The sequence below is a fragment of the Plecotus auritus genome (assembly GCF_963455305.1).
Source record: "Plecotus auritus genome assembly, chromosome: 3".
Classification (NCBI taxonomy): domain Eukaryota; kingdom Metazoa; phylum Chordata; class Mammalia; order Chiroptera; family Vespertilionidae; genus Plecotus; species Plecotus auritus.
The window spans coordinates 99,425,028-99,435,145 of NC_137772.1; the positions used below are offsets into that span (position 1 = coordinate 99,425,028).

Consider the following 10,118-nt stretch of genomic DNA (forward strand, 5'->3'; position numbering starts at 1 on the left):
TTTCAGCTCAATCACCACAGGCAACCCCGAGGGACCCCACCTGTGCATGAATTCATGCACTGGGCCTCTAGTGTAGAAATAATAACAATACTTACCTCTAAGAGTATTATGAAAGTTAAATGAGTTCATTTTTGTAAGTGTTTAGAACAGTGCCTAGAAGGTTAAATTTGTAAAATTCACAAAAAGGTAGTACTTTTGAATCTATAGATTGAAGAAATAATTTACACTTAAACTTACCAGGAATTTAGTTATTACAATAACTATAAAATAGTTGTATTTGTTTATTATATTATAAATAATTCATATTTTTTAACACACCTGGACTACACTGTTTTTAAGAGAACATATCTGTAGGATATGCTATTACTTATCAGTCGATAGAACGTGTTCAATGTGCATAAGAATTTGCAATAGGAGAGAAACCAAGATGGTGGCATAGGTAAACACCTAAACTGCTGCCTTGCACAATTTCAAAACTATAACTAAAAGACAAAACGGACATCATCCAGAACCACAGGAAGGCTGGCTGAGTGGAAATTCTACAACTAGAAGGAAAGAGAAAAGCACACTGAGACTCAGAGGAGCTGTAGGAGGCAGAGGTACTGAGACGCGTGAGCGGAGAGGACTGGCAACTGAGTGCACGGCTGGCTTTCTCAAGCGGGACGGAGACAAAAGCTCCCGACTGCACTGAACTCCAGTTCCGGGTGAGACTCTGGGGACCCAGACTCATACAGGGTGAAAATGGACTGTCAGGAAAGAGAAAAGCACACTGAGACTCAGAGGAACTGCGCAAGTCAGAGGTACCGAGGCACGCACGCGGAGAGGGCTGGCAACTGAGTATGCGGCTGGCTTTCTCAAGTGGGAGGGAGACAAAAGCTCCCGACTGCATTGAACTCCAGTTCCAGGTGAGACTCTGGGGACCCAGACTCATTTAGGGAGAAACTGGACTGTCTGGCAGAGGGCGGAACTCGAGAGCAGCTTTCTCTCAGAGGTGCTTGCAGCGATTACCACGGGACACTGAGATACAGGGGCCTATTAGGGCAGGGCTGATGGAAAACCAATGCTGTCTGCTCCGCCCTGAGACTCCGCCCCATTCAAGCTGAGCACAGAGGCTTTTGCAAGTCTTCTCCCATAAGGGTGTCTCCAGCACAGAAGTTCTCCCAGCATAGACAAAGCTGATTCTCACAGCCAATTGGCCAGGAGGTCAATTCCTCCCAGTGATACCAACAACAATCAAGGCTTAACTACAACAAGACTGTGCACACAGCCCACAAAGGGGTGCACCAAGAGTGTCCACCTCAGGTTAACTGGGGAGGCTGAGCCACTGGGCCCTATAGGACACCTAGCACACAAAGCCACTCTATCAACTCAGGGAAGAAGCCAAAATGTGGAGACAAAGAAACAGATCACAAATGAAAGAAATGGAGGAAAGCAAAATACTGGATATAGAGTTCAAAACCACAGTTATAAGGTTTTTCAAGAATTTTCTAGAAAAGGCCAATAAATTTAGCGAGACCCTCGAGGATATGAAAAAGGACCAATCAGAAATCAAGCATACAATGACTGAAGTAAAAAATATTATACAGAGATCCAACAGCAGACTAGAGGATCCCAAGAATCAAGTCAAAGATTTGAAATACAAAGAAGCAAAAAACACTCAACCGGAAAAGCAAAAGAATCCAAAAATATGAAGATAGTGGAAGGAGCCTCTGGGACAACTTCAAGCGTACCAACATCCTAATTATGGGGGTGCCAGAAGAAGAGAGAGAGCAAGATACTGAAAACCTATTTGAAGAAATAATGACAGAAAACTTCCCCCACCTGGTGAAAGAAATAGACTTACAAGTTCAGGAAGCTCAGAGAACCCCAAACAAACAAAAATCCAAAGAGGACCACACCAAGACACATCATAATTAAAATGCCAAGGGCAAAAGACAGAGAATCTTAAAAGCAGCAAGAAAAAACAGTTAGTTACCTACAAGGGAGCACCCATACGACTGTCAGCGGATTTCTCAACAGAAACTATGCAGGCCAGACGGGAGTGGCAAGAAATATTCAAAGTGATGAATAGCAAGAACCTACAACCAAGATTACTCTACCCAGCAAAGCTATCATTCAGAATTGAAGGGTAGATAAAGAGCTTCACAGACAAGAAAAAGCTAAGAACCCTTTTTATGAAGATGGCGCCGAAAGCTAAGAAGGAAGCCCCTGCCCCTCCCAAAGCCGAAGCCAAAGCAAAGGCTTTGAAGGCAAAGAAAGCAGTGTTGAAAGGCGTCCACAGCCACAAAAAAAAAGAAGATCCGCACGTCACCCACCTTCCGACGGCCAAAGACACTAAGGCTCCGGAGGCAGCCTAAATACCCTCGAAAGAGCGCACCCAGGAGAAACAAGCTTGACCACTATGCCATCATCAAGTTCCCCCTAACTACCGAGTCAGCCATGAAGAAGATAGAAGACAATAATACACTTGTGTTCATTGTGGATGTCAAGGCCAACAAGCACCAGATCAAACAGGCTGTGAAGAAGCTCTATGACATTGATGTGGCCAAGGTCAACACCCTGATCAGGCCTGATGGCGAGAAGAAGGCATATGTTAGACTGGCTCCTGACTATGATGCTTTGGATGTTGCCAACAAAATTGGAATCATCTAAACTGAGTCCAGCTGCCTAATTCTAAATATAAAAATTTTACACTGTAAAAAAAAAAAAAAGAAAAAGAAAAAGCTAAAGGAGTTCATCACCACCAAACCAGTATTATATGAAATGCTGAAAGGTATTCTTTAAGAAGAGGAAGAAGAAGAAAAAGGTAAAGATAAAAATTATGAACAACAAATACATATCTATCAACAAGTGAATCTAAAAATCAAGTGAATAAAAAAATCTGATGAACAGAATAAACTGGTGAATATAATAGAATCAGGGACATAGAAAGGGAGTGGACTGATAATTCTCAGGGGGAAAGGTGTGTGGGGGGGTGTGGGGAGAGACTGGACAAAAATCGTACACCTATGGATGAGGACAGTGGTGGGGGGAGGGTAAGGGCAGCGGGTGGGGTGGGAACCAGGTGGAGGGGAGCTATGGGGGAAAAAAGAGGAACAATTGTAATAATCTGAACAATAAAGATTTATTAAATTTTAAAAAAAGAATTCGCAATACATTTGAGGAGGTCTGGATTTCACAACACACATAGTGTCATACATTGATCTCCAATGTATGTAAAGTGGAACCTATAATTGGTCTTTTTTTTAAATATATTTTTATTTATTTCAGAGAGGAAGGGAGAGAGAGAAAGAGATAGAAACATCAGTGATGAGAGAGAACCATTGATCGGCTGCCTCCTGCATGCCCCCTACTGGGGATCAAGCCCACAACCTTGGCATGTGCCCTGACTATGAATGGAACTGTGACCTCCTAGTTCATAGGTGGATGCTCAACCACTGAACCATGCTGACATGGCTATAATCAGTAATTTTTAACTGATTATAATCCTAGCAGAATTTTTCATGGTGAAGCTACACTAATATGAGCCCCCACCAATACACCCCACCCCCACCTGCCAGAATCTTGGCCCAAGATGAACCTGTGAGAGTTGAGTAAACAAACCCCAGAGAGAAAGTGGGAGTTTAGCTCCTTGGAAACCTAACATAAGATACTGACTAGACCAGGGGTGGGGAAACTTTTTGACTCGAGGGCCACAATGGGTTCTTAAACTGGACCGGAGGGCCGGAACAAAAGCATGGATGGAGTGTTTGTGTGAACTAATATAAATTCAAAGTAAACATCATTACATAAAAGGGTACGGTCTTTTTTTTAATTTCAATAGTTTTATTCATTTCAAACATTTTAACAAGAAGAATGTAAACACTAATTATTATAATTTGAAACTTCAAAAAATGGAGGAATCATAGCACAATAACATACCTTATATTGAAGATGGCAAAGGCAAAATAAAATTGCCTAACAAAGGAAAGGTACAAAAGCCTTTCAAATTAAACTTAAATATAATAAAATAATTTAAAACTAAAACAAATAGAAAAGAACAAAATGTGTAAACAGTAAATTAAACATTTTCTTTAGTGCAACTTCCAAATTATGCCCGGGACGTAGATGTAGATGGCAATGTAGACTGGGCTGAAAGGTTTTTGGTCTTTAAAACATCAACTTCAGTGGGAACAGTGTTGTTGGTCTCCTTTTTAGCTAATGCTCTGATACTGTGCTCTCCAGGGGCGTGTCTCCCTACATCACCACGATAACGTGTCTACGCATTCCCAGGGTGATGTCGGGAGACGGGTCCGCGGGCATTACAAGGAGCCTCTGGAAGATTGAGAGGTTGTTCCTTCTACTGAATGGGCGGATATAAGTCCGCCCACTCAGAAGAAGGAGCTGCGGCTGTGTTTCCCGATGTTGCCATGTTAACACTGCTGCTGGTGAAGGAGCAGAGGGGAGAGCAAGAGAACCCTCCGCTCTTTCGGCTCCGCAGGCGGGATAGAACAGCCGAACGGGCCGGATCCGGCCCACGGGCCGTAGTTTGCCCATGGCTGGACTAGAGGGTTTCCTTAAACGAGCAGTCGCTAACCTTTCGGACCTCACAAACCACCAGTGGTCCGCAGATCACTGGTTGGTGACCACTAGACTAGAGCTAATGGGAGGCATGCTTAGAATACAACTGTAGTTAAGAAAGCTTAAATATAATTTATTCCATTGCCTGAGATTGACTATATTGATGGAAAATGTTAGGCACAGAAGTGGGAGATGATTGGGGGAAAAAAGGTGTCCATTAGTCTTTTGCATTGTCTAGGGGGAAAGACACCCTGACTTATGAACACAAATATTCCAATCCCTTTATTTTTTTAAAATAAATCTTTATTGTTCAGATTATTACAGTTGTTCATCTTTTTCCCCCCCATAGCTCCCCTCCACCCAGTTGCCACCCCACCCCACTCCCTTACCCCCCTCCCCATTGTCCTGGTCCATAGGTGTAAGATTTTTGTCCAATATCTTCCTGCACCCCCACCCCCCCTTGCCCCCGAGAATTGTCAGTCCACTCCCTTTCTATGTCCCTGATTCTATTATATTCACCAGTTTATTCTGTTCATCAGATTTTTTTATTCACTTGATTTTTAGATTCACTTGTTGATAGATATGTATTTGTTGTTCATAATTTTTATCTTTACCTTTTTCTTCTTCCTCCTCTTCTTAAAGAATACCTTTCAGCATTTCATATAATACTGGTTTGGTGGTGATGAACTCCTTTAGCTTTTTCTTGTCTGTGAAGCTCTTTATCTACCCTTCAATTCTGAATGATAGCTTTGCTGGGTAGAGTAATCTTGGTTGTAGGTTCTTGCTATTCATCACTTTGAATATTTCTTGCCACTCCCGTCTGGCCTGCATAGTTTCTGTTGAGAAATCCGCTGACAGTCGTATGGGTGCTCCCTTGTAGGTAACTAACTGTTTTTTCTTGCTGCTTTTAAGATTCTCTGTCTTTTGCCCTTGGCATTTTAATTATGATGTGTCTTGGTGTGGTCCTCTTTGGATTTTTGTTTGTTTGGGGTTCTCTGAGCTTCCTGAACTTGTAAGTCTATTTCTTTCACCAGGTGGGGGAAGTTTTTGGTCATTATTTCTTCAAATAGGTTTTCAGTATCTTGCTCTCTCTCTTCTTCTGGCACCCCCATAATTAGGATGTTGGTACGCTTGAAGTTGTCCCAGAGGCTCCTTCCACTATCTTCATATTTTTGGATTCTTTTTGCTTTTCTGGTTGAGTGTTTTTTGCTTCTTTGTATTTCAAATCTTTGACTTGATTCTTGGGATCCTCTAGTCTGCTGTTGGATCTCTGTATATTATTCTTTATTTCAGTCATTGTATGCTTGATTTCTGATTGGTCCTTTTTCATATCCTTGAGGGTCTTACTAAATTTCTCCAAGGTTTCTAGAAGATTCTTGAGTAACTTATAACTGTGGTTTTGAACTCTATATCCAGTATTTTGCTTTCCTCCATTTCTTTCATTTGTGATCTGTTTCTTTGTCTCCACATTTTGGCTGCTTCCCTATGTTTGTTTCTATGTACTGGGTAGCTGCTAAGTCTCCTTGATTTGATAGAGTGGCCTTGTGTGGTTGGTGTCCTATAGGGTCCAGTGGCTCAGCCTCCCCAGTCACCTGAGGTAGACACTCTTGGTGCACCCCTTTGTGGGCTGTTTGCACAGTCTTGTTGTAGTTAACCCTTGATTGCTGTTGGTATCACTGGGAGGAGTTGACCTCCAGGCCAGTTGGCTGTGATGACCAGCTGTGTCTATACTGGAAGAACTGTTGTGCTGGAGACACCCTTATGGGGCAGTACTTGCTTCAGTGGGGCTTTGGTGCTCACTGAGTCTGCCCCTTGATTGTGTCTCTTATGGATGTGAAGAGTTGTAATCTGGCATGGTCTCACTCTGACCACTGGGTACACTGGCTCTTGGATCCCCAAGGAGGTGCAATGTCAGCCACTGTCTGGGGCCACCCAGCAGGAGCTACAGAGACATCTGCAGATTCCTCCTCTTTGTATGGGGTTTGGAAGTGCCCAGACGAGGCCCAGCTGTGAAGCAAGGCCGCTGCTGCTGCCAGGCAGTGGGCCTACTTTTGGAATCTCTGGTGCTCTCTGACCCAGCTGCAGTTTTTTTTAGAAGAAAGGACAGGCCATTCATATGCAAAAGCCAATGCGCACAGCTTGGGTGGGATTATAAACTGGGAGGGGCGGGGTATCTGGGAATCACCAGGGTGGAGCAAACAGCGATGGCTGCACTGAACTGGAGAAGTCCCAGGTTCTCCGCGTCCTGCGCCCCTATGCAGGAACAATGATCACTGCAAGCACCTCTAAGAGTAAGCTGCCCTTGCATTCCTGTCCCAATGCCAGACAGTCCAGTTTTTCCCCGTATGTGTCTGGGTCACCCAGAGTCTCTCCCAGAACTGGAGTTCAGAGCAAGTGGGAGCTTGTATCCCCCGGTTTAAAGAGCAGCACATCTAGGTGCCAACACTTTCCATGCCTCTGCACCTCTTACTGGTCTCAATGAGCTTTCTTCACCTCTCTAGTTGTGGAATTTCCACTCATCCAGCTTTCCCGCAGTTCTGGGTGGTAGTTGTTCTGCAGTTTAGTTGTGGTTTTGATGTGGTTGTGAGAGGCAGCAAGTATAGGTGCCTATGCTGCCATCTTGGTTTCTCCCTACGCTATGGAGATGCAAATCCTGATGATTGCATTAGATAATTTTTTTATTTATCTTCATTTGTTCTGATCCAAGTTTATCAAGCAACCTACTGGTGATAATTTGGCTTTCTGTATAGGTTTCTCTATGAGTAAAATCATGTTCATCGTAAGTGAATAAATCAGCATTCTTGGTTGAACAGCAGTTGCTATGAATAAATTTATTTAGCATGAGGCCCAAGGGAATCCTCAACTCTGAGTGAGGAGCAGAAAAGACCAGAGGACAGGATGCTGTAATGAGGGGGGCATTTCCCAGATGTCTGTAGCTGGCATCTCTCCATCTCATCTTTTATAACGGCAACTTGGCCTGATCTAGAACTCCCATTCCCAATACTGTTATAACTGGGTTTCCCTAGTAGGTAAAGTCCGCTATACATTGTTCTACCCTAGAAAAGTGGGCTAAGCTACACTTTTGGCTTTGACACCCAGTTTTGATTTTGAATATGCGCTACAGCAATTATTTTAACTAATTTTATTAACTACCACTTACGTACTATACTGATTCAGTTCAACAGTCATCTTGAACAATGAGCAACATATTTTGTAGGAAATATACTATCTAATAAAGAGGGAATGTGCAAATTGACCATCACGCCATAACAAGATGGCTGCCCCCACAGCAGAGGCAGGAATCCCGTAACACAAGATGGCTGCGCTCACAGCAGAGGCCGAGTTCCTGTAACGAGCCTTAACAAGCAATCAGCAGGGACCTGATGCTGTGCCCCACTCCTGGTGGGGCTTGACAGGGGACCTCAGGCCATGCCCCCCACCCTGGTGCCAGGCCAGGCAACCTGAGGCCGTGCCCCCCACTGGGTGGGGCTTGATGGAGGTGGGGCTGGCCAGGTCTGGATCTAGCCCAATGGGGGTGGGGCCAGCCGGGTCTGGGTCTTGCGCGATTTTGAGGCGCACGTGGGTGGGCAGGGATTTGACTCTGGTTCCCGTAGCGCAGCCCAGACTCTGACAGGAGGAAGATTTTCATATACATTTTATTAATTTTCTTTCATCTCTGACACTTCTTTTATAGAGAAAGGGCAAATAGCAGTATTAAAATATTCCCTCTAATTAATTCCCTTTTAATGTGCACAAATTTTGTGCACTGGGTCACTAGTATGATTATAAAAATGGATTATGAAAGTGTGGAAGCAGCCCAAGCTCCACTGACAGATGAATGGATAAACAAAATGTGGTCTATACATACAATGAAATATTATCAGCCTTAAAAAGGAAGGAAATTCTGACATATGTTACAATGTGGGCGAACCTTAAGGATATTGTGCTAAGTGAAATAAGCCAGCCATGAAAGAACAAAGACTGCATGATTCCACTTACAGTGTTAGAGTAGTCAAATTCAGAGACAGAAAGTAGAGGTTTCCAAGAGCTTCGGGAAAGAGAGAAAGGGAAGTTGTTGTTTAGTGGGTACAGAGTTTCAGTTTTCAAGATAAAAAGAGTTCTGGAGATGAATGGTGGTGATGGTAGCACAACAATATGAATATACTTAATACTGCTGAATTTTACATGAAAACATGGTTAATCTAGTAAGCAGTTAGACAGCCATGAGCAGAGCAAGGATGATAGGCCAGGTATAGAAGGTCAACAGGATCAAAAGCCCCGGGGCAAAACTGGGCTGGTACCTAGCTTCCAGGGTGACCGTTCCTCCCCTAGCACCCCCTGACCTTCCATATCGCTGGTCCTGGGGCTGGGACCCTCCTCTGACCTTTCCTCCTCTGGCATATTGCTGGTCATGTGAGTTAGACCCCCACCCTCAGAGTGGGAAAGAACAAGGGGGACGAAGAGTAGCCCTTAAGCATTAAGCCCCCAGGACAATGAGGCTTTGGTCCACATCAAATACCTCTAGCCCTCATGCAGCCATGGCTGACATCAGGACCAGCTGCATTGACAAATGACCCTGCCCTGGCACCAACAAATCAGTGGAGACCACCTGGAAAGCTGATGAATAACCTGTTGAGATTCTCCCCTGATTCATTTTCTCTCTTCTCTCTCTCTCTCTCTCTCTCTCTCTCTCTCTCTCTCTCTCTTTCTCTCGCTCTCTCTAACACACACACACACACACACACACACACACACACACACACACACACGCACGCACGCGCACACACACACACACGCACGCACGCACACACACACGCACGCGCGCGCGCGCGCGCCTGAAAGCCTGTCTTTCTCCACCCCCTTCCTCCAAGGCACTTTTTTTTGTCTTTCTCTTTCCCCTAAGCTCCAGGGGCCCTTCTTTTGCTGTAACTTGTTTTTTGAGCCCATTTCCTCTATGGCTCACTGTTTCTACCTCTGTGACTTTCTAAATTAACTTGCTCTTATAATTTGAGTCTTGGCTCTGAATTCTTCTCTTAGCCAGAACTCAGGAACTGAGGTTGCTGAACCCAGGCCCAGTCACCTGAAACAACTGGTGCCGTTTTCGCCGCCAACGGTTAACATGGTAAAAGTTATGTGTATTTTACTACAATAAAGAAAACTGAAGGGAAGACAACACGGATTACAGTCCCCGTCCTATGGTGCTTACAGACTCATGACAGGCCAATCAGCAGGTGGGAATAGTGTTAAGGGAATGCAGACTACAGGTTAATACTGAGAAGACCCAGCCCATTTCACGAAGAAGTTGACACAAGAGGGAGGCCATTACTACTTCCTTCAAATGCTTAAAATCCGTTGAGCAAAAGCCTTACAGTCCAGCTGGAGGAACAGAAGATTCAACTGAAGCTGACCGCCTTGCGTCTGACTGTTCTCAGGGCTGAAACCCAGAAGCCGGTTCTGGCCCAGAAGCTGGCGCTGTGCCGCAGTGCACCCCCAGGCCCACAGGGGGCGCTCTGGCCGGGCCTCTCTTCCCCTCGGTGACCTTTTCGCCGCGAGCCCAC

The 10,118-nt window shown here is 44.6% G+C and overlaps 1 pseudogene across 1 annotated transcript; it reads left to right on the forward strand.

The window, feature by feature from the left end:
• Window positions 1-2,171: 2,171 nt before the first annotated feature.
• LOC308244564 (large ribosomal subunit protein uL23-like) lies at window positions 2,172-2,694 on the forward strand (annotated as a pseudogene). Its single transcript has one exon. The product of its transcript is annotated as a large ribosomal subunit protein uL23-like (transcript).
• The last annotated feature ends 7,424 nt before the right edge of the window (window positions 2,695-10,118 follow it).